The following is a 25,776-nucleotide window of genomic DNA, read 5'->3' as shown; positions in this document are numbered from 1 at the left end:
TCCGTTCAACATTCTAGGCAAACGCCCACTCGTGAGAGAAGTAGTGTGACAGAGAAAGACACATGCAGACGTGCATCGCTCAGCTTCGTGCGACGCCGCCGTGGAGACCACGTGAGCGTAACAGTGACCAAATTCTATGACATCAGGAGCCAAGCTGCTAAATTCAATCTCTGAGGGCATGGGTCTAGCGTTGTCCCTTGATTCTGAGTTAACAGATTGTCTGGACAGGGTAGTTTGATGGGAGGACACAGGGACATGATTTAAAGGTGGGAGAACCAGCTTTGCCGTGCCCACATAGGAGCTATTAGGATCAGTGTTACTTGTTCCTGGTGTAGCTTGTGGATTATTTTGTTGGGAAGAGGTGTTGAGGAAAAAGCATACACAAATCTCCCTGACCAATTCATTAATAGTGCATTCCCTTTGGAACCTTTCTGGGGAAATATGGACGTGTAATTTAGGCATTGTGAGTTCTCGTGTGTTGCTAAGAGGTCTGTTTCAGGGAACCCCCAGTTTGAGAAGACGTTGTAGAGTGTAGCCCCCCTGTTTGGTTATATAAAACATGGCTGTGGTACTGTCTGCTAAGACTCGGACTGTTGTGTGCAGAGTTCTGAAGGCTTTAAGTGCTTTGAGGATTGCTAGCAGTTCCAGAAGGTTGATATGTTTCCTGATTAGTGCTTGTGTCCACAACCCGTGAGCAGTGTGATGGAGGAAGTGAGCTCCCCACCCTGTCATTAACATTTCTGTTGTACGAGTGGCTTCGATTGCTGTGGTGTTGAAAGGTTTTCCCTTTAACAGATTGTTTCTCGACCACCACTGTAGCGATTGAACCAGAGGTTATGAAACCACCACTAGATCATCCCATAACCCGGTTGCTTGCAACCATTGTTTCGCTAACCACGCTTGCATTGAATACATGCGCAGTCTGGCGTGTGACACTAGGAAGATGCAGGAAGCCATCATTCCTAACAGGTGCACTGCCTTTTGTACTGTCACTTATTGACCGGCTACATACGGAGGTGTTTGGAGCAGCATGTTTGGAGGGGAAGACTAAAACTTTGTTTGTCTTGATTTGTGCCCCTAGAAACTGTTTTACTTGGCTGGGCACTAGAACTTCTTTTAGTTTATGGTGAAGCCTAATTGGAACGGGTTGATTGTGTCTGTTGCATGTTTTGTAGACACATTTGAGGTGCGTCTCCAATAATTTGCCAGTCGTCCAGCTCACTTCCTCCATCACACTGCTCATGTCTGCCTTCGTAAGTGGGCGCCACCACTGCTAGGACCTATGTAAACACCCTGGGTGCTGTTGCAATGCCGAATGGTAGCACTTTGAATTGGTAGTGCTTGTCCCCCAATTTGAATCTTGGGTATTTGAGTGCTGGCAACATTGAAATAAGAAAGTATGCAACTTTAGTCGTGGGATGACTTCCTGCAACATTGTCACCTTGATTTTCTGAGGCTTGACATACATGTTTGCAGGGCGCAGGTGCAGCACTGGGCACATTGTTAGATCTTTCTTTGGAACAAGGAAGTACATTGAATAAATACCTTGATTTTCCTCCAGAAATGGGCACAAGCTCTATCGCTCCTTTTTGAAGCAGTATTCCGATTTCTTCTTGTAGTATATGAAAACGTTCTGAGGACACTTTCCTCGTACGAGGTGGAAGGTGGTGTGTTGTTTCCAGGAACTCTGTGGAGTATCCTTTGGCCACAGTGTCGAGTACCCAGTGGTCTGAAGTTATTCCCTTCCATTGCTGGGAAAAGAGTCTTATGCAACCTCCGACTGGGAATGCACTGGAGGGAACGTGAACCGGCCTGTCATTTGGCGGCATGGGTTACTGAGCCTCTAGAGACTGCAACCATGCCTCGGCCTTTTTCACAACGAAACCCTCTCTATTGGTATTGTTAAGAGGTAGACTGTAAAAGGAGGTGCCAGATCTTCCTGAACCATCTGTTGAAACCGTATGCACGAAATGTCCAGCAAGTATTGAATACTCCTCTTTGTACAAAATGCTTGTTTGAAATTTGACCCAGTATCTTGATGGTTTCATGTTCCTTTGTAGTAGTTTCGAGCTGTTCATCCACAGCCTTCCCAAAAAGGACTACCTCTTCAATAGGCATATTAACAAGGGCTGCCTGTGTTGCTGGCTTAAAGCCTGAGTAGCTGAGCCATGAGTGTCTTTCGAGGAGTGTTCCTTCTCGATAACACTTCCTAAGGTGTCAACAGAGTCCAGGACGTTCTTGAGAATATTTGTTGACTCTTGCTTACTTTGAGAAACCTGGCGGCATTCTCCCGGACAGACCTCGAGAATCCCTTATTCAGATGGTCAAGGAAGGACTGATATGCTCAGATCCCAAGCCTGACGTCGGAAGAGCCAGAGGAAAACACCTGGATGGGGGAACCCGAGCTTGTGCTTGATGTCCCAGGTGAGACACGGTACTATATTATATAGAGGAATGTGAGGAGGATAAAGTCCTTGAGGCTTTTGTAGGATGTACCTCATCTGCCACCCTTCCTCAACGCCTAACTCTCACCCAAATCCAACAACCCCTCCATATATAACAAATCTCCTAGGATCCCAAACCTTGTTACATCCAGAAACGACCTCTCCCAGCATCTGTATTTTTCTGTTGTCCACCTTAATAATCACAGTTATCCTTCTTCCCGTCCCTCTGATTATTATTTCCCACACTCCCAATCTGATCAGACAAAACACAACTGTTCACACGATCCTGGTCCTTCTTGCTTGTTTCACAAACCCTACCACTCAGAATACTAAAGAACTCTACCCCTCCCCTTTTCCGACACAAACTTTAAAGCCGTACACCTGACATGTCCCAACCCAAGGTTCAGGCAAAGTCAGGCAATGGACCAGGATCACACACACACACACACACCTGACGGCCCTTTCCTTTCCCCACAGGGATAAAAAGGTGGAGCATGAGAGCACAATACAAGCAAGGCAGGCCGCACGTCGAGAGAGCTAACTCAGTGCGGCAGTTCAAGAGGAGAAGAGATAGGGCACTCCGAGAGGGTGACAAGGAGAGAAGCGACCATTCCTCTTGCCGACCAAGGCCTGTGAAACCTCTGAAGGAATCGTAAGACCGCGAACAATAGCCAGAGTTTATGGCAGCAGATGTCAACGGTACACAGGACCCTCCTCTGCTGATCACCAAGCAGGGGAGAGACACTTGTGTCCGTGGTACCAACCTTGACTCCAAAGAGAAGAAAAGCAGAGTGGTTCATCACAGCCGGTGAGTCGAGGAGAGAGTCGATAAGAAATCGAGCTGTGTTGAACGAAAAGTAGCAAAGGGCTAATTGAACTTTGAAAGCATAGAGAACTATTGATACTAAAAAGGAGGAAATCCAGCAACAGAGCAGTCTGGCACCACGTGGGTGCCCATTCAGGAAACTCTGGGCGATTACCAGAGTGTTGGAACTACCATTACCAGAAGGCCTTGGGAAAGGCAAGAAAGGGGTCAAAGTGATCATACAGGGTTCCAGTAAAATCCTCTGTACAGTTGAGTCTTTGACCGACAGAGGAATGGGAAGCTAAGGGAAGTGAATCCTGCCTCGTACAACTGACAAAAGGTGTCAAGAGTGAACACGAAGGAGGGATGCCAATAAACAAGGGGCAACGTCTAAAGTTCCAATATACAGTGTGTTGACAAGAGTGAACCCAAGGGATGTCCACAGTGAACGTTTTAAAAAAGACATTAAAATTTGCGAATGTCACAGACAAAAAAGCATTGAAAGCCATAGTGAACCCGATGGAGGGAGGTGAACAGTTGTGTAGATCTGATCCCGGAAGAGGGGGATCCAAAGGAGAGAAGACAACACCCACCGACCCGTGAATGCAAAAAAGAACAGTGCAACAGAGAAAGTCTTGGAATGCATGCCAGTGTTAACCCGACAGAGGGAGGCTGATATTCAAGAGGGTCTGAACCCCAAGGGTGAGGAACCATCCCCCAGAGTACCACCTGAAAATAACTTTTGTTGAATTTTTGTTTTTTTCTCTGAACCGGCCAGGCCCTCGGACGCAACAAAATGTAACTACCGAAGGTCCTGATATCATTAAGAACTTTTTGTAGACCTGAGCCCAGAAGGGGGGATCCAGGGGTGAAAAGTCAACCCCACTGTGCATACAAAAAGGAACCTTTTGTTAATTATTTTGAAACCCATCAGATCCTCTCAGGCAAGAGACTGTAGGAAAGAGACTTCACCACTGAAGGCCCTGATTGCTGAGAGCGGAACAGTTGGATCGTGCTGGGAAAGCTTCAGCGTGTGCTGTGCTCCAGAATCCTACCTATCCTGTGCTTACAACGTGGGGAAGGGAGACACTGACTACCGCATCCTGACTTAATTGTGAACACTTCCTTCTTTCTTATGAACATTATCCTACACTTCTTTTGTATTTAGCGTAAGGATTAGCAATAGGTTTTTCTTAGTATAAGCCCTTTTATTTGATGAGACGCTACTAGCACTGCCTTATTATTGTTTGATGGTCGAAGCTTAGATTTAGGTTTAGATTAGGCGTTTATCGAACCTACCTTCACAGTTTAATAAACACCCTTGAACTGGGATTACTTGTGTCTGTCTTTACTGTTGCCACCATGAGTTCCTTACATTACCCTGTGTGGATACTTTAAGCAAGTGTGACCTTTTAGGTTCCGGCACAGAGTCTAGGTTTGTGATGACCACATCCCACTGAGTGCTGTTGTAGCTGGTGAGCAACGTAATGTTTGCTATTCTAGTAATAAAAGCACTAGAGGCAGCGATACGCTGGCCCAATGTGTAAAGCCGTTTACATTCTTTATTGGGGGCGCCTCTAAGGTGGAGAGTGGAACACCAGCTCTCTTCCTGGTAGCAGTAACCACCAGTGAATCCGGATCACATGTCCTCTGATATAGAGAGGATCGGATGCCGATGGTTTAAAGATACTTTTCACCCTTGGATTCACTGCCCTAGAGTATGAGGGAGTCGATGGGTGGAGAGACTCTTCTTGATGGATTGAAGTAAGGGAATAGCATGACTAATCGTTTTTTTTCTCACTGAGAATGCCTTCTAGAAAATCAGTTCCATCAGGGGTTGTTTCCTTTGTCTGCATGTCGAAATGGTGAGCTGCTTTTTTCAGCAAGTCATTATATAGTAGTTGGTCAGCTATGGGTGAGGTATGACCACTCTGGACTGCCTTTGCATCAGTTGGATCTATAATAGAGACATCCCGGTCTTCTTGGTCCTGTAGGTAATTATCGTTAGGATCCTGATCAGGATCAACCTGATCCACATACCAAATATCCTGAAAGGTTGATTAGATTGGAGGTTTCCATGCTGATATTGGTCATCATGTTAAGAGCCCTGAGAAGCATCAATGGACGTGTTGGAAGAGTTAGCAGGGGGTGGAGAAGGGTGCTGAACCAGAGTAGGTCCCCATGGTTTGCAAAACCGATCCACAAACTTTTGTTTAATAGGGAACTTGTGCATAAAATCGACAAAGGATGACACTGTATCCATGGTCTTCCCAAATCGCTCGAGTCCATGTTCCAGTTCTTGGTGTTTCTGCCAATAGGAACACTACTACGTCTGGGGTATCCTGAGGGGTATCTGTAGGGCTCTCTGTCAGATTTGTTTTCTGTAGGGATGAAGAAAGCGGTGACTCAGCTTCTTTATAGTCTTTGGAGGCACCTGTGGTCTGTTTTTTTATGAACATGAGGCTTCTTATGGTGTTTTTCCGATGACAGATGTGTTTTATGTTTTTTTGAAGGCTGTTTTGGTGTCTTCGTCTGATCCGTCGAAAGGGGTTTATGCACACCCGTTGCCGGAGTACTATCTTTAACGCCTTGTAGTAACATCGGTTGCAGAACCACAGCAGGCTTCGTTGGCGGCAGATCGGTAGGTTGAGATGCACTAACCACTGGCATGCAGCCTTTCCTCAACGGTTCTGCTGAAGAATGGCCCTGGGGTATGTGCTTGGGTTTTGGCGTGTGTGCGCGCCATTGTCCGCAGAGGCTTTCCCCATAGCATCTTGCTGTGGCTGCCTTTCGAGGCTGGCGGCAGATGCACCGGAGCTGGGGGTTCCCTAGTTACATCTTCGGCTCCAAATGGGAGCCTCTGCTGCCTTGGCCTTCGGAATCGGACTCCAAGAGTCCAGCACAGTCTCAGACTCCGCCACTATGGCATGTGCCACACACCGCTTTGTCCGGCGCTGTTTGAGGGATTTTGGCCTAAAGAGCTTGCAAGATGCGTAGCAGGACTCTAGTTGATCGCAGGGAAGGCAGTGGTTTCACACTCTATGTGCGTTTTTCCATTGAACTGAAGGCAAAAAAAAATGTTTTTTAAATTTTTATTTTACAACATACACAATCAGGAAGGGTTTACTTTATACAGTCACAAACACATTTTACTATCGACAGTAGCAGGAAGTACATTGAGGCACACATTTATGGTGTAATGTATCATGTTCGCAATATAGCTTGGGTTGGCCTATCACTTTCGGCAGGTACAGGTGATCCAGCGGCACTTTCGTTTAGATTGATGAGGTAACTGCGAAATTCGGTCCATACATTTCTCGGTCGAGCTTGTATTGAGAGGGAATTTATGTATTCTTCCTCACATGTCTGGGTCCAGGTAAGAGCGTTCAGCCACATTGTAAAGGTTGGAGGGGAAGGACGTTTCCAGCACTGGAGGATTCATTGATGTTTATATTTTTATTTATTTATTTGTTTTGGTAGCAAAAATTAATTTACACCTTTACAAATAATACATATCACATAAAATTCATGTAAAATCATAAAAACTTGATCAAAGTTGATCGATACTTGAACAACTGAAGCATGATAAAACACTTGAGCATATTTCCACTACATCATCAAAAATCGCAAATGGGAATCTACAACATCAGGTAGCATACCTAACATAACATGACAATAATATGGCATCAGAGCCCTCCACCAACTTAAATACTCCCACAGACGATTGGCTAGTGCAATCAATCATAAGGAAGACAAAATCTCAGACACCCAAAATTACCCACTCCAGAAGGTCCTATTGAGTGACAACAATTGCTCCTCAATTATTGCAACAAGTCTGACAGTTGCTAGTATGATGGAATTTGAGTTTCCTTGCATACATCTCAGCCATACTAGGTGACATTCAAACAGGGAATAGGAGGTAAGATATGCGTCTAAGCAACATTGCCTATGCTTGAAGAAGAAATTGCAGTACATGAAGAGATGTTCCAGAGTTTCGGGCTCAGATGTATTTAGGCAAAATCTGCATCCCTCCCGTTTTGCCAAAGCCCTATAACAGGCCCAATTTCTAATACGAGCACCCGTCTGGATGAGGTCCAGGCGGAAGCGCATGTAAGACCTTCTTGCTGCTTTGTCTGGGAAACATAAGATATATGGCAGCCGAGGTGTAACTGCATGCCTAAAAATGGCATAGTTGGAAAAGGAAGAGTAGCCTCCAATCTGATCGGAAATTTGAGCCCAGGAATTTTTGAAGAAGCGCCTTTTAACTTTAGCAGGGGTATTAATCAAGTCCTCCTGCGTCATATTCAATGAAGATAAGATCGCATGTGTCATCTCTTTCACTTTGGAGATCGAAATAGGGCACTTTCCAGCAAGCATTGTCTGGAAGTCCTCGTAGAGTGTGTTTGGGGGTGGAGAAATCATTTTAGAGAATGCAATTACAGTCCGCCAAAGATATTTGTCTTCTAATGGATATAAGCCCAATTCATGTATAATGATAACGTTAGGTAGATATCCAGGAAGCCCCAAAACCTTCTTCCAAAGTTTACCTTGTAGGAGATTTAGGAGGGGCCCCAAATTCAGAAGGCACATGTCAACTGCATACAGGAGGATGGGCTCTATTTTCATGGTATAGTATTGTATAAGAGGCAGGAGGGAATAACGACAGTATTTGATGAAAATAATTCTCATTTGGGCCAATAGTGGGTTAAACTTGGCATTCAACACTGTGCACCACTTGCTAATAGACATCCCATTCGATAGGTGATAGCCCGGATCCGTAATCTCTTCTTTTCTCAAGATCGGCTGGGCATTTATTGTAAAGTTAAATCTCGGAAGCTTTTTTTTGGCAGTGAAGACCAATATGTTTGATTTAGCTGAATTAATGGTCATATTATTCAGTGTACAATATTCACAAAACAGATTTAATTTATTTTGGAGTCCAAACGGCACTCTATCGAATATTATGACGTCATCAGCAAATGCTAGCCAGTTGAGCTGCATAGAACCCAGTATTGCCGGGAAAGAGTTGGAACCGTGCCAAATCTTATCAATATCGGCGAGGTAAAGATTGAATAGGACCGCAGCCAAATTGCAGCCCTGTTTGACACCTATGTACGTAGGTATGTTGTCAGTTAATAGCCCTTCCGCGTTGATACAGACCCGGTAGGATGTATTCTGGTGTAATGCTGCAATTAGCGCTACTAGTGGAGATGGGATACCATATGCCAGCATCTTTTGCCAAAGCCGAGTGCGAAGTACATTGTCAAATGCAGCCGAAAGATCCAGTGCTGCCATGTATATGGTGCCATTTGACTTGGAGTGTGCATTCCGAAGGAGATGGGCTAAAATTGAAGCATTTAGTTGAGTGCCCATTGCTCTCGAAAACCGACCTGGGCTTTTGAGAGAATTTTTAGGTCGTGTATATGGACTTCCAATTCTGACAGGATCAATCGTGCAAAGATTTTCCCAGCTGTGTCTATAAGGGCAATAGGCCTAAAATTTAAGGGATTGCTTAAAGCACCCTTTTTGTGTATTGGAATAATTATGGCCGTCAGCCATGATTTCGGAATATTGCCAGTTTTGTAGATCAGCTGATAGCAAGGAAGGAGGTACCTGGCCCAGAAATAAGGATCGTCTTTTAGGACGCAAGGGGGCAGCCCATCTGGACCGGCGGCTTTAGAAAACTTCAATTGGGAGATTGCCCATATAATATCTTTTATGTCCCAGGGACAGACCCGAGGAAAGGACAATTGCATATTACTACTTTCTATTTGGAATGCATAGTTGGCAGAGCATATTTTTGAGAAAAAAAACTTCTCCCATTCCGGTCCCGAGATGGTCGCCACAGAGCGGATATCCGCCTTACCTGACGGGTTTCTTAAACTCGCCCATATCTCTCGCGTTTTTTTTTACAGAGCAGTTTAATCATACGTTGGTTGGCGAAGGTGTAGGCAACCTGGCGAAGAAGCTTTATTTGGTGCTTAAATCCCCTAGTGATATAATTTTTTTCACGATGATAGATAAAAGGGCCGAATGACTTTTTTCTTAGGTTAACCAGTTCGCGATTTTTTTGCTTTTTTAAGCTTGAAATCTGATTAAAGGATAGATGGGCATCCAGGGGGAAACCTTTACACAAGGCGTCCTTCACTAAGGATAAGAGGTGTGTCTGAATCATATTGATATTTATTTCATTAATTTTTTCGATATTTCCCAGCGATATGGAGTCATCGTGACATAGTATGAGATCTCTATTCACCAGGAACGCCAGTTTCCTACACACGGCAGGATTCCACTTGACAGAGATGGTATTTCTGTCGGGAGCCGCCAAACAGGCAGGAGCTGAAGGCATATAGGCATCACACCCCATATGCAGTCGCGAGCACAGCATGTGATGGTCGCTCAGACCCAAATCTAAAATTGAGACTGGTTCAAGCAACCCAGAACACACTTTGGAATCAAGGACATAGTCGATGAGGGATGAGGCATTGCCCCGAGACCATGAAGTATGTAGAGAATGAGGTGCCAAGTGAATTGGGTAAATGCCCCATTTTTCAAAGAAACTTATCAGTTGTTGCCCTCTATGAGAAGCTTGTTGTGCGTAAAACGAGGAAGACGTAGAAGAGCATAGTGTATTAGAAAACTGGAGATATGAGTTTAGGTCGCCTCCGATCACAATTTCTTGATTGGGGCACGAGACAGAAGCATGGCCCAAAATCCTGTCCAGATCCTCCAGAAGAAGAGTAAGAGAAACTGACTTAGGATTCCAATACAGCGACATTAGAAGCAAGGGCGAGACCTTAGAGTGTTCAAACGACAACTCCACTAAGATGCATGATATCGAGGTATCCAGTATAGAGGTCACTGCTTTTAGACCATTTTTAATAAGAACAGCAATACCCCTGGAAGGTCGGCCTGCAAGTATGCGGCTTGCTGGAACAGAAAAGCTAGAATAACCATCGAGAATAATCTCCTTTAGGGTCATTGTTTCCTGAAGAAATAAGATGTCTGGTTTCTTATCAGGGACAACCCGCTTATTGCCATCCTACCAGGTTACCCAGGCCACAACAATTCCAGGATGAAATAGTCAAACTGGCCGATTATGAGCCCGGAGTGGGCCCTTTGATGGCTGCAGCTGTTTTTATCAGGGGTTCCAGCCAAGCTAGCCCACACAGTGCTTGGGTTAGCGATGCTAGTTGGAGTGAGAGTTGAGTAACCTGGGAGTCGGACGAATCTAAGCCTGGACCCACTGGACATACTGGCAAAGTAGGAGGCACCCAGTCAAGAAAAGCCCATGCACTATCCATATCTGGAAATAGGCATGGTATGAGACCAATAGAGTGAAAGTCCTCAGCAAACTCCAATAGCATTTTAGTTATAATCTGCGATTGGACTCTGCAGAGGGCTCTATGGTTGTTGTGCGTTGCCAATTTGACCCAGTCGAGGTCCTTAGAAGAAAGATTCCTAAGAGCTGGAATCTGGAAAAACGAATTCATCAAAAATGACCTATTTATGCGAGCAGGGCCATTTATCTCTGGATTACTAGTCCAACCAAGAATTAGTTTCATGTCCTTTGGTGTGTGCGTGAAGGACAAGGCGTCAGGAATGGGTTTTCCAACAAGTGTTTGCGGGAAGTGCACAACCTCCACATTAGGAGGCCGTACCAGAGACGCCAAAATCTCAAGCGCTTCTGGTTGGAGAGTAGGACAAGCGCGATCCTCGACTACCGCCACGGGAGGAGCTGAAGGAATAACAGCTGCTACCGTACCATCCAAAAACCCTTCCAACTGTAAGGAGGCGCTACTTGGGCTCACAACAGGTGGCACTATAACATCAGCTGGAATCGTAGTGCTCGCCTTTCTAGGTTGGATGTTGGGAAAGAAGGAATGAAGCTGAGATTGCAGCTTGACCGTGGGAATTCCTTGAGGGCCACGAGTGGCGATCTGAGTGTTGCCATTTTTCAAAGCTGCAATCTGTAGATGTTTCCTGCTTTCCTCATCCAGATCGCATAAAACCAAACCAAGGTCATCATGGCTAGTCCCAATACCCGAGTTTGCTTTAGCTTCAGGGAGGAACTGGGCACAAACGGGAGTTGGTGTTTTAAAGATAGCTTTCTTCTGGCTAGCCTTGGTAAGGTTTAAGCGTTTTTGAGCTCTTAGGAAGGACTTCCTTGCTTTACGCGAGACAAAATGTCTTCCTTCGTGCACCACAGGTCCTTCCTCCAAGTCCGGGAATAAATCTGGCACCGTCGATACAGGACTAGGAAGGGCCTCGATAATATCAGTCAGGGGAGAGGGGCTGTCCGGAGGAGCAACAACACCTTGAGTAACTTCGGATCCTTCTCTTGGGGAATCTATGGGATCCAAGTGATTCTGGGTTACGGCCAGCTTGTAAAGAAGCTGCTCTACCTGTAATAGACGTTCGTGCTGGAGTTTAAGAACCTCCACCATGTCTATAGCCTCCGAGTTTGCATGCTCCAACAAGACCGGCTTATCCCCTTTCACAACCTGGAAATGAGAACTCTGTGGAGAAACTATAGAACCAAGTCCCGGATCAGTTTGGGAGCCTCGAGTGGAAGTCAAAATAGTAGGGAGGTGAATTGCTCTAGCTAAGACATTCTCTAGCACGTTTTCAAAATGGGCCAGATAAAAGGATCTGGAGTGTTCTTCTGCTAGGATAAAGCCTTCCAGTCTGGCCATCTTGTCTTTCATAAGAGATAATGAGGACTGCATCTCCCTTATGGAGCAATGTGTAAGCTCATGCCCCTTGTCCAGCAAGTTGAGAATGCGTGAAATTACGGGAAAGTTGAAAGGTTCATTGAGCTGAGTGTATGAACAGAAATCCTCTGGGGTAGAAGCCGATCCAACTTCTCCCTTTAGAGCTGCAAGGTCTGCCTCTTCGTTCGCCAAAGAAAAAGGGTCCACACCTCTCGAAAGAAAAGGCCCTATCGGCAACTCTTCACCAGCCTGAATATTGTCATAGGGAGAGGGGGCTCCCCCTTCCAAACCCCTAGTATGGGAGGTCGACGGGACAATCCCGTGGCCGCCATCTTTTTCATTGTTGGATTCTGAGGGGAGGTGAAAGTGAACTTGTTCACGAAAGGGAAAAGCAGACGACGCAGGAGACGAGGGGCCCAAAGATAGCCGCACTCTTTTGCTTAATTAGCTGACAATGGTAGGTGCCAAAATAGAAGTGTCGGCGATACACGGAAGGCCTCGAAGGCCTTGCATAGGAGAACAATCTGATTCATGACCATGACTAATCACGTCACCCTCATCCCCGACATACTCATTAGCTTCTTGGACTGAGAAGGTTGACACTGCCAAGGACGGGGGCAGACCATGTAGAGATAAGGGGGTGACCAATGGTGGTATAGCCGTTATGATAGTCTCATTACACCCCTCTTGGCCCAGCCCAACCCCCCTCTCTATTAGTAAGCTAGACATAGGTAATGAAGGTTCATATGCTGCCGAAGACTGAGGGAGGGGAGTGAGTTGGGTGTTAATAACAGACTCTTGGGCGGGTTCCTGCGGAGGAGAGCCGGTTTTACAGCCACTTCTTAGAATCGGACTCATGCTCAGCAGCTGTACACACCCCAAAACCAAACAGTGAAAACCACCCATTTTTATCCAAGGACAAGGGTAGTACCAAACAACAAAGGGCCAGGTAATGCAATAACACAGGCCCACACTCCTAGAAATACCCTCCGTTAATTCACTAAGAGATTTATCAAAGGGTATGCATAAACTCTAGACACATAAGAAAAACATATTGGAATTATGCCAGAGAAGGTGCACATATATCTAGCCTTGGACGCAATGAAAAAGGCGCCCCACTCAAGGAGACACCCAAGGACCTGATCCCCGGGTTCACAGACTGGTGAGCCGCCGACTCCCAATGCAGGAATTGGCAACAAAAATATCAGATGGATCGCACCTTAACTGTGGTAAAGGGAAATACCTGGGCACGCGCCACCATAAACCATGCAGGACGCAACTGGAAGCCCAAAAGCCGCCTCCGCGCTCCACGCGAACCGCGAACAGCCAACAGTACTTAGAGGGAAAAACGTTAACCACACCTCCAAGGCAACGCTGTTAAAGTACACAATTAAAGCAGTAGGGCAGCAAAAATAGTATGACGAAAAAGGTTCCCTTCCCGGGGAACAAATCAAGTAAGAGGAAACAAATCAAGTGGGCAGGAGCAAGTCGAATAGTAGAGAACAGTCACCTCCTTTCCTCGTGCGAGGGCCAGGCAAACTGTGTGTCGCACAGTAAGACGTCCTCCCGGCTTTCAGGGAGTCCAAGCCGTACACACGGCAACAGGAAAAAGAAGCGCAGTGCAGCGCAGGACAAAGGCGGCGCTGCGGGAATAATCCAAAAGCCAGGGCAGTCCAATCCACAGCCAACAGTACTTAGATGGTACTTGGCAGGTGCGCGAGGAGGCTGGATTTTAAGGAGGCTTCCTGGGCGTCACACGGCACAAGGGGGCGGGGCCTCCTCTGAAAGGGAAACCTCCTTTCCTCGTGCGAGGGCCAGGCAAACTGTGTGTCGCACAGTAAGACGTCCTCCCGGCTCTCAGGGAGTCCAAGCCGTACACACTGCAACAGGAAAAAGAAGCGCGGTGCAGCGCAGGACAAAGGCGGCGCTGCGGGAATAATCCAAAAGCCAGGGCAGTCCAATCCACAGCCAACAGTACTTAGATGGTACTTGGCAGGATTCATTTCTTTGCTACCATACAGCTTACGTTAAAAAACGTGGACACTTTCTTGGTACTGGAGCCGCTCCACAGTCCAAACACCCTGGCAGGATCAGGGCCCACCTTGGTCCCCAACATTTCAAAGAGTGGCCTTAGGATCTCCCTCCAAAAAACATGGAGCCTGTTGCAAGCCCAAAACATGTGTGTATGGTCGGCTGCCTCGGACTGGCATCTAGGGCATGTGTGTGTTGGGCAGCAGCCGAACATATTAAGTTTATGTGGGGTATAGTACAGTCTGTTGACTAATTTGTATTGGATGCAGCGGTACCTAAAGTTAAGGGAGACTTTACGTGTGCGTGAACGCAGATTTTTCCACATCTCAGAGATTTCAAGGTCTAGTTTGTGCGCCCATTCGTTTCGAGCTTTGGGGGGTTGATCCGTGGGTTTTGCTAATAGAATCCTGTATAGTGAGACCATTCACCTGGCCCAGTCTGAGTTGGCTTTATAGTGTATTTCAGGAGTGTCTGGGGGTTCATCAGGGTAGCACGACCACATAACGCGGAGAGGCGCATAGTCTGTAATATTGCAACATGTCCGGGCAGCCATGTTTGTGGGGTGATGAATTTCCCCTCTGGGAATAGGTTGTTTAGTACTAGATATCCCAGTGCCTGCCAGTGTTGGGACAAGAGCCTATCATGTATGGGATCAAGCCCTGGGTACCCCCAGATTGGAAGCCACTTATAGTACAGACGAGTGTCTGACAACGGGCATAGTAGTCTGTGCCATGCTAGCAGTGTGGCTGCAGTGGGATCTATCGGCGAGTCGTCCTTGTACGGGCAGTGGAGTATTAGTGTCTTAGTAATAAATTTGCCGGCTGCAGGTTCTTCCAGGTTCTTCCAGGTTGACATGAGGGGGAGCAGCAGAGTTTGAGTACCAGTGCGTGGCGTGTTGGGCCTTTGCAGCTATCCAATATAGTTTGAGGTTGGGGCGGTGAAGCCCCCTCTCTCATAAGGTAGAGTCATATGTGCCCAGTTTTTACAGACCGCCCCACACTGAAGGTAAACATTTAAATGGAGTACGCTCCAAGGTGAAATGTTGATGAAAAGGCAGTGAGACAAGAAGAGTAGAGACTGAGAATGGGGGCAGGCATTCTTTAGATAAAGGATCAGTCCCCCACTGCTCTCCCTACGGATAGGCCGACGCCAAGTGTAGGCCAAAGCCTGTTGTCGCAACGAACATCTGTCTCGGTCTCCAAAAATCAGGCGTTAAGATGGTTCCGAAGGTCAGCATGGAGAAGATGCATCGAACGGTAACTGGTAGGTGAAGTAAAGAAATAATCTGAGGATAATGTGAGGGACCTTGATGCGTGAGGGATCATGGGTACAAGTGGACATCACACTAGGGTTAGAATTACAGACACGCCCTGTCGATGTCCTTTTTCGAACTTCGAAAAACGTCATGTGCAATACTTCCATTAGATGTCGACCTATGCAAAGCATGTGATTCCAGGCAGATCCGCAAGCCTCAGAAATATATGTATATGCCATAATTGTATTTCTGATGATTGTATCTGCTTAGATTCACATGATTTGCATAGGCCGCCATCGTATGTGCAGAGTATTGCACAACTTATTTTCGAAAGTCAGAAAGGGACGTCAACTGGGTGTGACTAATACTATCCCTAGTGTGACGTCCATAGTACCCATGGAACTTCACGCATCGAAGTCCCTCAGATTGTTTTGTTACTGACATGAGGGAGCATGAAGTCTGTGAATACATACGAGCAAGTGTAAGGTATTTGATGTCTGTGTAACTTCAACTCCAAGAGGGGAGGAAGGGTGGGCGCATGTGAACCTAAGCAGATAGAAGTATCAGAAATACGATTACAGTAAGTAATGTATGCCTTCTGAGGATTGTGGATCTGCTTAGAAACATATTCTTTGCATAGAGTAGCGAGCAGTAATCGGAGAAGGTGGTGGGATATTGGAAGGTACAGCAGCAAATAGATGTTTTAATACTGATTGTCCCACCCTGTGAATCTTGTTTGGAATGAGTATCTAGACAGTAATGCTGTGTACATGTATGTATGGAACTCCAAGTAGCAGTCTTGCAAATGGCATCTAAAGGGATATTTTTAATAAAAGCTAAGGTAGCCCCTGTGCCATGTGTAGTGTGTGCTCTGGGTGTGAAAGGCAGAGTTTTGTTAGAAAGGTAGTAGCACATTTGAAGAATTGATCAGTTTCTCTGATTGGCTTTGTCTTGTCAAGGTAATACATAACAGCCCGGTTATAGGTCAAAGTTTCAAATGCATAGGATCGAATGACCAAAGGGTCGAATCAAAAGGACCGAAAACCAAAGGGTCCATTTCTTTTTTATTTTTATTTTCTTTTTTTTGGGGGGGGGGGGAGGGGTCCCCCCAAACCACCTTTTTCGTGGTAAAAGCCACTTTTTTTCCCAAAACAGAAACCCCAAAAAATATATACTTTAAAAAATAAAATTAGACCCTTTTGTTTTTAGGTCAAATTGAGTCGCCCCTTTGGCATTCGATCCTTTTGTATTCGGTACTTTAACTGGCCACCTAACAAGCCCTCCTAACATCTAACGTATGGAGGCTTTTTTCTGCTGAATTGGTCGGGTTTTGGAAGCAGGTTGGAAGTTCTATTGACTGGTTAACATGGAACTTTGAAATACATTTAGGTGAAAAACGTGGGTGTGCTCTTAGCACCACTTTGTCTTTATGGATTCTAAGAAAGGGATCTTGAACTAAGAGAGCTTGTAGTTCACTGACCCTTCTGATGGACGCAATGGCAATGAGAAAAGCCGTCTAGTAAGTGATGTGTTTAAGATTTTATACATTGGCTCAAAAGGGGGACCCATGAGCTTTTTAAGTACAACATTTAAATCCCCTCCAGGAGATGGGTTTGAAATAGGTGGTGTAATCATTTAACCCATTACATGAATGCTTTAACTACTGCCACTTTCCACCAAGAAACATTTGTTTGAGAGGTGGTATATACAGACAGTGGAGCTAAACGAACTTTAATATTTGAAAGCTAAGCCTGAGTCCAAAAGGTAAAGCATATATAGAACTATTTGTGAAGGAGAGCAATCAACTGGATTGATATCTCAAGTCTTGCACCAGATAACAAACCGTTTCCATTTATTGTAGTAGCAATGTCTGGTATTAGGGTTGCTGATGTCCAAATATATTTGTGGTAAGCTTAGATGACCAACGTCTACGACCTCAGGAGCCAAGCTGCCAGGTTCAGAGTTTGAGGGCACGAATCATATACTGTCCCCGGATGTTGGTAGATCATGTTGTATGGGCAAGAAGTTTCACAGGTGAACTGTCCGGTCTGTATATGTATTTGAGCACTTTTACACTTACATGGGTACATTTGTATTTAGTTTGCACTTACCTTTTAGGCAATACTTACTTTCAATTCATGTTTATTACTTATTAGGGCATTTGGTTCATTTGTTGGTTAGTTTCAGATAAAACTTTAATAAGGATTCTTAGTAATTTGCATTCCCAATATATTGCGGCCTCATTCAAAAGCCTTTCGCAATAAGATTGGACCCGTTTCTTGGGTAAAACTAAGCAATCAGGCAAATTAATTTTCATTGATTCTTCGTACACATTGAACTGTAATTTGTTAATGAGACAGGATTTAACCAGGTTTTTTTTCTATTTCTCCTCCTTTTCATTTCCCTCTTGAATTTATGAGACACTCAAGAATCTGACAAATGCATTAGATTATGAACATGCTGTATCTATGTATTTGATAGAAATTTAAATATCTACATTCCATGTACACTTTTCTCCCTATTGTATCGATTTGTACCAGTTTTGAAAAAGACCCAAGTGGATCGAAACACGTGTTAGCGGTCTACTTTTGACTATTAACCAGGAAAAGAAAAGCGTAATTTGTGCTATACATAGAATTGAGGTTTCAATCATATTCGTCTAACAATCCTAACAGGATGGAATCATTATATATATGAACACACACAAATTACATATTCATCAATATTGGTGTGTACGTATGTGCGCAACTGTGTCAATGCAAACTGATATTGACCTTTTTGCTGATGACACACATGTTTCTCCTTTACTCCAGCCATCTCGGAATGGACTATCACCTGTCTCACTGAAATGTGTCACCGATTGATCTCCACTGCCTCATGCTGAACGCTTCAACAATTTAAGTCATACTTCTCCCGGTTTCCAATGCCAGACCTCCCCTCTCCCATCTCCTTCCCACTTGATCACCTTGCCTCCTCACCAAAGGCCTGGGATCCTGAGGTCCTCTTTGATAGTGACCTACGACTGCAACAATACATCACTACAACTGCCTCTGCTCCTCGTATTATGCTCCTCAAACATTCAGAAAAGGTTTCTTGCTAAACCCGTTACAAAAACTATAATCGTCACTCTCGTGTTGGATCAAATGTCGAGACTGGTTGTTCCCACTGGTCCAGGGGTCGAAGCACCGACAAGGGCATTCATGAGATCAGGACAGAGGAGCATGGCATCACTGAGCTTCACTGGCACAGCACTTCAGTGGATGCTGGTCAGCTTCAGCGGTCGTCATCAGACTGCACTTCTTCATAGAGCTCTCAACGATCTGTTTATGGCGGCAGGAGCCCTCCTTTTATCCAATGTTTGTCTTCTAAAGTGTCTTTGGTGTCCATTAGGAAACCATTCGTGGTTTTAATACCTGGGCTAGGAGCATGCCCATGCCCAAGCACACCAATGGCAAGGATCTGCACCATTCAAACATGCAGTGGCTATCCAATCATGAAGAGCCACTGGCTACATGTGCCCATCAACAGACATTCAAGCAGCAGGGATGTGGACTGGGACCAAAAAGTCCCAGCGCCCTGTTCCGAACACACACAAAAACCATCATTTAGCCTGCAAAACTCACAGATTTCCTGACCTAAGAAGGCCAAAGAACATATGGCCAAAGAACAATCGAAAAACCTTGAAAAGATATGAGGACACAAAGTATCCTCATATCTTTTTAAGGATACATGTGAGGATACAAGCAGCCTGATTCATAGAATTATTTGCGTGAAAAACGCAGATCTGCGAACCTTTCTGCCCGAAAATCCATGTTTGAAGTATGGGGATTTTCGGGCAGAAAGGCACACAAATCTGTGTTTTTCACACAAATAATTCCATGAATCAGGCTAAAAGTATCATAATTGAATGTCACTCTAAGGTGATTTGTGCAATTGTAACAATACAAGAAATTCACAAAGAGGCACATAGTCTCTCAGTACAGATAGTTTTCGGGATTGGTCTGTTTCCCCCTAAGAATGTGCAAACAGGCAAGGGAAGTAATTCAGAAGGCTTTACTTACCCACCAAAATGTCAGGACAGGTTTAAAACAAAGCGAAAAGAAAAGGTGTCCCATAGAAGTCTATGGGAGGACAGCAGCAACAAAAAAAATCTTTACTAACACAGAGCAACTTCAATTTGGGGGAAAAGTATTTTCCACAATTCTTTTGTTCTTCCAGTCACTCAGGCAAAAAGGATAATACACGATGGCTCTCAATCCCCCAGCCCAACAGGTGCCTCAAGATATATCCTTTTGCCCTTGGTCCTTCAATTCAGAGTTGCTAAATTAGATGGTAGGTTTGCGCTCAGGAAAATAACCAAAATTAAATAAAAATAACAATGCCTTCATTACCTCAAACTAAGAAAGGTCACTTCTAGAAGTGCAGGAAGTGATAACTATCTTGATACTTCTTCCTTCAGGCCAAGGCAAATACACAGCCACCAATCATGCTCCTACTGCATTGTAAGGTCAGCTCTGGATATAGCTACTTAAGTGCCTCTTTGTTTCAAAGACAGTCTTACTCTGTACTTTCTGGACTCACTTTTAGATCTATCTTTTTTTATGTGTCCAGCATTCAGCAGTACAGTACTACTATCAGAGTTAGTCAGCTCCTGCCTCCTTCGCAGATCCTAGATCCAGTGCTTTTTCACTGTGCTGGATTCAGTTTCTCAACAGTCTGTGTTTAAAGACCATGGCTAACCATCACACAATATTTCAAAATAGATAAGGAACATAACATAGAAGAACAAGTTACTTTCTTACCTGGTAACGTTCTTTCGATGGGATGGTCCGACGACGTATTCCATATCTATGACATGTAATCACCACAGATGTGCTGCTTCGGAAACTTTTCCGGCGTCTGCGTCGATGACGTCGATGCGCCGACGTCGAGGACCTCCTCCGACGTCCGACGTCATCCGATGTGATAAGTAGGACGCACGACGCCCGTAGCCTCAGTTGTAGTTTTTTCCCCCCAGAACGTGTGACATAAGTCAACTGCCAGTCAGACACAAAGCCTTGCTGAACGTAAGCTGCAATCGCAAAAGAAATTCTGCAGCGGGGAAGGCAGGGCGGGAGCGATATGGAATACGTCGTCGGACCATCCCATCGAAAGAACGTTACCAGGTAAGAAAGTAACTTGTTCTTCGAGGGGATTGGGTCCTCCGACGTATTCCATATCTATGACAGACTCCCAAAGCAGTACCAAAACAAGGAGGAGGGAAAGAATTTAGAAGCAAAATTTTTAGAATAGCCAATCAAATAGCCGAGCAAAGGACCGCCTTGCCAAAGGCCAGATCCTGCCCTCTGATGGAATCGAGGGAATAATGCCGTACAAATGTATGTACTGAAGCCCAGGTGGCTGCATCACAGATGTTGCGAATAGGAACACCCCTCTGCAGGGCAGTAGATGCAGCCACACCCCTGGTAGAATGGGCCCGCAAGCCAGCCGGTGGGTCCTTACCCGCAAAGCGGTAACACTCCGAGATGGCCAAAATAATCCAGCGGGACAAAGTCTGTTTCGTCACAGCTTGCCCCAAACGCTTTCCAGCGTAACCAATAAAGAGTTGATCGTCCACTCTGACCCGGGACATGCGTGAAACATAAAAGCTTAAAGCTCTCCTAGGATCAAGCCTATGGAGCCTCTCCTCTTCCTTACCAGGATGCGGAGGAGGATAGAATTCCGGAAGAACAACCTTCTGGGCTAAATGAAATTCCGTCACTACCTTCGGAAGAAAAGAAGGACGAACTCGAAGGACAACCCTGTCCTTGTGAAAAACAGTGAAGGGTGGCTTAACTGAAAGTGCCTGTAACTCACTCACTCTGCGAGCGGAAGTAACCGCAACTAAAAACACAGTTTTCAGAGTTAACAGCCTCAAAGGGCAAGAATGTAAAGGCTCAAACGGAGCACCCATAAGAAACCTAAGAACAAGGTTTAAATCCCAACCAGGTACCAGGAAAGGTGACGGAGGAAACACATTAGTGAGCCCTTTCAGAAACTGTGAAATTAAAGGGATTTTAAAGTAAGAACACTCTTCAGACGAGCGCTTAAAGATGGACAGCGCCGCCAGGTAACCTTTAATGGTACCCACTTGCAAGCCCCTGTGGGCCAGAGAAAGCAAAAAGGACAGAACCATGGGGATGTCACATGCAAAAGGATCCACATTCCGAACTCTGCACCAGTCGCAGAACTTACGCCAACGGCAACGGTACAGAGACTTCGTTGCAGGCCTACGGGCCGAAAGCAACACCTCCATCACGTCTTCAGGGAGGTCCCAATCCATATACCTCAACCTTTCAGAAGCCAAGCGTGAAGGTTGAGGGATCCGACCTCTGGATGGAGAACCTGACCCCCCTCCCGTGAGAGCAGATCGTCTCGGTAGGGAAGACGACGTGGAGGGCAGATGGACAAGTCGAGAAGGTCCGGGTACCACGTCCTCCGAGCCCACGCCGGAGCAATGAGGATCATCCGGGAACCGAACTTCCGTAACCTCCGCAGCACTTGCGGGATGACGGGGACTGGAGGAAACGCGTACAGCAGCGGGAATGACCACTCCACCACGAACGCGTCTCCCAAGGCTCCTTTCGGAGGAAATTCCCGCGAGCAAAACCTTTCGCACTTCCGGTTGACACTGGAGGCGAAGAGATCCACTTGAGGGGTCCCCCAAAGGGCGAAGATCTCCAAGAGAATCTCCTGAGCCAACTCCCACTCGTGAGAGATCGCGCTCTGCCTGCTCAGAGCGTCCGCCGTCATGTTTTCGTCTCCGGCCAGATGAACTGCCGAGATCGAAACTTCCTGCTGGATGGCCCAGAACCCGAGCTGCATCGCCTCCCTGCACAGAGGAAGTGACCCTGCCCCCCCCTTTTTGTTGAGGTAGTGCATGGCCACTGTGTTGTCCGTCAGGATCAGGACATTCTTTCCTCTCACAGTCGGCAGAAAAGCCTTCAGGGCTAGCCTGACGGCCCTCAGCTCCAACAGATTGATATGGAGTCTGGACTCCGACGGAGACCAACGATCGCTGACTGTCAGCCCGTTGGCATGAGCTCCCCATCCCGTGAGGGATGCATCCGTCACGATTGTCACCTCCGGCCAGGGAAGCCAAAATGGAGCCCCCTTCATCAAGTTGCCTTCGACGGCCCACCACAGAAGGTCCTGGGCGACCGAGGGCGGCACCTGAACCGGGTCCGACATCCTGCCGGAGGACTGCGACCATTGCGTCTTGAGTGCCCACTGCAAAGATCTCATTCGCAGGCGAGCCTCTGGCACCAGAAGAATGCAGGATGCCATGAGGCCGAGCAACCTCAAGAACTCGAACGCTGGGAGCGTCTGGGCCTGCTGAAACTTGTGCACCATCCGCTGAATGTGAAGAGCCCTCACCTGGGGAGGAAAACACTGCCCCAGGGAAGTGTCGAGCACTGCTCCGATGTACTGGAGCCTCTGTGTTGGCGTCAAATGGGACTTCTTTAAATTGAGGGAGAAGCCCAGCCTGTGAAGGGAGTGGCAGGTGACGGACAGATGATCCAGGACTTGCTCGGGAGAGCTCCCCCTGATCAACCAATCGTCCAGGTAGGGGTAGACGTGAATCCCCCCTTGCCTAAGATGCGCTGCTACCACCACCATGAGCTTGGTGAAAACCCTCGGGGCGGAGGTCAATCCGAACGGCAGGACCCGAAACTGAAAGTGCGAGTCGCCAACCGCGAACCTCAGGTACTTCTTGTGCTTGGGATGGATCGGCACATGGAAGTAAGCATCCTTGAGGTCGAGTGACACCAACCAGTCCTGAAGCTGAAGGGCCTGGAGGACTTGAGAGAGAGTAACCATCTTGAACTTGTCCTTCCTGAGGAGTTTGTTCAAACCACGCAAGTCCATGATGGGTCTCAATCCCCCGTCTTTCTTGGAAATCAAAAAATAAGGGGAATACCATCCCCTGTTCCTCTCCGCTACAGGCACCAGTTCTATAGCGCCCTTCTCCAGCAGGGCTTGAATTTCCTGCGCAAGGAGCGGATCCGGACACTTCAAAGAGAGGTTCCCCGGTGGATTGTCGCGAGGCCTGTGCCGAAAGGGAAGACAGTAGCCGTGGGTTATGATCTCCAGAACCCACACATCCGAAGTAATGGCTTGCCACTCTACAAGATGCTGCGCCAGCCTTCCCCCAACCGGCGAACCATGGGACCTGGCCTCATGACTGAGTGGTAGCGGCTGCGGCGCTACCTGAGGGCAAAGAGGCAACTGCCCGAGCGGCCTTGGCACCACGGGTACCCTGTCGTCCACCTCTGGTACCCCTGCGTTGGCCTCTTTGACTGCCAGCTCCCCTCGCTTTACTGAAGGACGAGTAATAGCGAAAGGAACCACCCCTCCACTGCTGTCCCCTAGGACGAAAAAGCGGAGGTTGGCGAACTGCAGCGCCCAATGACTTCGCTGCAGCTTTTGAGGTCTGCAACCTCTCAAGGCTCTCGTCAGCCTTGCTGCCAAAAAGGTGTTCACCGTCAAAGGGCATGTTGAGGAGCCGGGACTGCACATCAGGAGCAAACCCCGACTTCCGCAACCACGCAAACCTGCGTATCACGGTGCTCGCCGCCATGGACCTACTGACGCATTCAGCCAAGTCCAGACCCGACTGAACGGACTCACACATGGCATCCTTACCATCCTGGACCATAGCAAGGAAACCATCCCGTTCATCCCCTTCGGGAATATGTTCAGCCGCTAACGCAACACAGTTCCACAGAGTGTGCGTGAAACGTGACAAGGCACAAATGGAGTTGGCCGCCTGAAGCGCCATACCACCAGAAGAAAACACTTTCTTCGCCCAGCCATCAAAACGTTTGTCGTCCCTATCAGGAGGGATGGTAGGGTACGACGCCTGCTTTGCCGGGGCCGTGGCCGCCTGCACCACCAAACTTTCCGGAGTGGGGTGCCTGGTCAAGTAGCAGGGGTCGCTACTGGCTGGACGGTATTTACGTGACAAGGATCTGCCCACCGCCGGGAGACTCTCCGGAGCAGTCCAAACCGCCGCCACCCTTCTCTGTAAAGCCATATGGAACGGCAGTACCGGGTCAGTTGGGGGACCAACATCAAGGATGTCCATCAGATCGTCCTGCACAAACTCCCCAGGGGGAGCAGACCATCCCAGATACTCAGACACCCTAGCCATAAGGCGCCGGTACGAGGAATCGGCATGGGAGCCAGGCTCAGGCCTACAAAATTCAACCTCCGGAGAGGTGTCCAGTCCGCTGGCATCATGCAGTGACTGCCTCAAATCGTCAAACTGACTATGGCCCGAGACAATTTCATCTGGCACCTGACTAGGAACCAGGCCATCAGAATCCTCATCCGCCTCTGAAATATATTCCAGGTGGCGAAAAGGCACCCGAGAGTGCTTGCTCTTAACCAGAGCCTTCCTAGGGGGTACACCCGTGACCCGGGGCACCTCCGACACGAAAGGCGTCGATGGCGTCGAGCGAATCGGCGCTGACGTCGAGAAAACCGGCAACGGCGCCGAGAGGATCGACGTCGAGGAAATCGGCGTCGACGTCAGATGCAGCGCCTCCAGTATCTGCGGCATCGACACAGCCCTCGAAGCCGGAGCCCCGAGCGTGTCCCTCGACGACCTGATCGTCGACGGCGTTGACGACTTCCTCGAAGCCGGAGCCTCTAGAAAGCCTGTCGACGCCCTCGACGCCTCAGACGTCGATGTCTTCCTCGAAGACTTCACAGGAGCACACAGTCTCGAACGCGTCGAGGACCGGGACCTGGAACGGGTACAGCGAGAACGAGCCTCCTTGTCCGAACGGGACCGCTCCCGTGACTCGTGCCGACCACTCTTGCGAGCGGTGTCTCTCGACCTCTCACGGCCGACCCCACTCGGGGGCGCGGACGGCTGAGTACCCTGCGACTCAAGAATCGCCAACATTTTCTTCCCGAAGGAAGCCCATTCCTCCGGCGTCGCACGGCTGGTGGGGTAACCGACGTGCCGTGCAGAATCCTCGGAAGAGGACCTGGAAGGCGACCGGTGACGGCGCTTCCGAGAATGCCTCGAAGAGGCTGAGGAGTGGCGAGACCCACTCCTAGAAGAAGACCGACGAGACTTCCGACGATGACGCGGAGAGTCACCCCTCGAATCATCCGTCGAAAGCCCCCCCCGACTTCGACTTCCGGGGCTCGGACACCCGACCTACCGACAACTTCTTCTTACGTTCGCGTAAGGCTTTGGACGTGAGCGACTGGCAGTCGATACAGTCATCCGTGTCGTGGGCCTCCCCGAGGCACCAGAGGCAGGCGTCGTGCGAGTCAGTCACCGACATCTTGGACCCACACTCCCCGCACTTCTTAAAGCCCGGACGCGGGGTTGAAGACGAAGTGGAAGACATCGCCGAAGGAAATTCACAAACGAACAGGTTCGAAGAACCAGAAAGAACAGAACTCCAAAGAGTCGAGGCTTAGAACCGAGAAACATGAAGCAACACGTTCGCGGAAAAAACGGAACTG

At 47.5% G+C, this 25,776-nt stretch overlaps 1 protein-coding gene across 2 annotated transcripts in view; it reads right to left on the bottom strand.

Annotated features, from left to right (window-relative positions):
* Positions 1-25,776, bottom strand: part of WDFY2 (WD repeat and FYVE domain containing 2) — a 1,061,998-nt gene that overhangs the window by 191,676 nt on the left and 844,546 nt on the right. The gene's annotated exons all lie outside the window — the stretch shown is intronic.

The sequence above is a fragment of the Ambystoma mexicanum genome, chromosome 7q (genome assembly GCF_040938575.1).
Source record: "Ambystoma mexicanum isolate Mex_15411 chromosome 7q, UKY_AmexF1_1, whole genome shotgun sequence".
NCBI lineage: Eukaryota > Metazoa > Chordata > Amphibia > Caudata > Ambystomatidae > Ambystoma > Ambystoma mexicanum.
This window is presented reverse-complemented; position numbering and strand designations above follow the sequence as displayed.